Below are 1,002 nucleotides of genomic sequence, written 5' to 3'. Positions count from 1 at the left end.
TCGTCTACTACGTCTGTGCGCCTGTTACAGAAACGTGGATCGCTACTCGCAGACCGTGCCGTGGTCCTGACCTGCTCATTCGTGTTTGCCAAATGGAGCCGCTAAGCGTGGATGCTTGTGTATGGTGGACGTCACGCCGCGAAAAGGAGACGTTAGAGAAAGAAGTGAAACTGACCTGGGATCATGATGTGAGGTTTTGGGTGTGTATGTTCACAGCCCCAACACCTACTTGAATCTAAGAATATAACTGTTCTCCTTACTCACATTAAGCTTCCCTGAGAAATTTTGTAGTTGTCTGGCAACCCAATGAGCCACTACTGTTAGTCATGCCTGAATGTCTGAATGCCTCGGCATAATTTCAACCTCTGGCTTGTCTCTCTCAGCCCGGAAGTCTAGGTCACCGTAATTCCATTTATATCACCCAAGCATGCATCTTCAGTCTACATTATATCCCCCAATATCCATTGTACCACCTACAAAAGGAGCAAGGGTCATCCATTGAGGCAGATGGCAAAAGAAAAAAGCAGAATATAATTAGTTTAGTCACTGAAGACTGCTTTGTATACTTGTAGGAGCCATCTCTGACCTTTCCCACCAGGCTGGCTTCAGGAGTGGGAAAGCGTCGGAAACACCATACGCTCCCCAGCACCATGGGTGGTCCCTCCATACCTAGCGCCTATATCGCCTCTCTTACTTCACCCTTAGCAGCCTTACCAGTGTCGGTTTTGGAACGTGTGTGCCAACACAGATGCCGAGAAGATCTTCTCCATCTGCATCATTGCTCATGGGCGGTGAGTTTACTGGTGATCACAGAAAATTCCCAGAATTATGATAAACGTTCTGAAGATATCATACCGTTACTCCCTCTTCCCTCCAGCCCTGACTGCACGCAGTGGTCTTTGGTAATGTTAACAGCCATCATTACAGCCGCATGTACTCACGGTCGCATCTTCTCTACCACACCCGTATGAAGGATTCTCCAAGGACTTCATTCCGTGTGCA

This window comes from Larimichthys crocea, chromosome XII (genome assembly GCF_000972845.2).
Source record: "Larimichthys crocea isolate SSNF chromosome XII, L_crocea_2.0, whole genome shotgun sequence".
NCBI classification, from domain to species: Eukaryota; Metazoa; Chordata; class Actinopteri; family Sciaenidae; genus Larimichthys; species Larimichthys crocea.
This window is presented reverse-complemented; position numbering follows the sequence as displayed.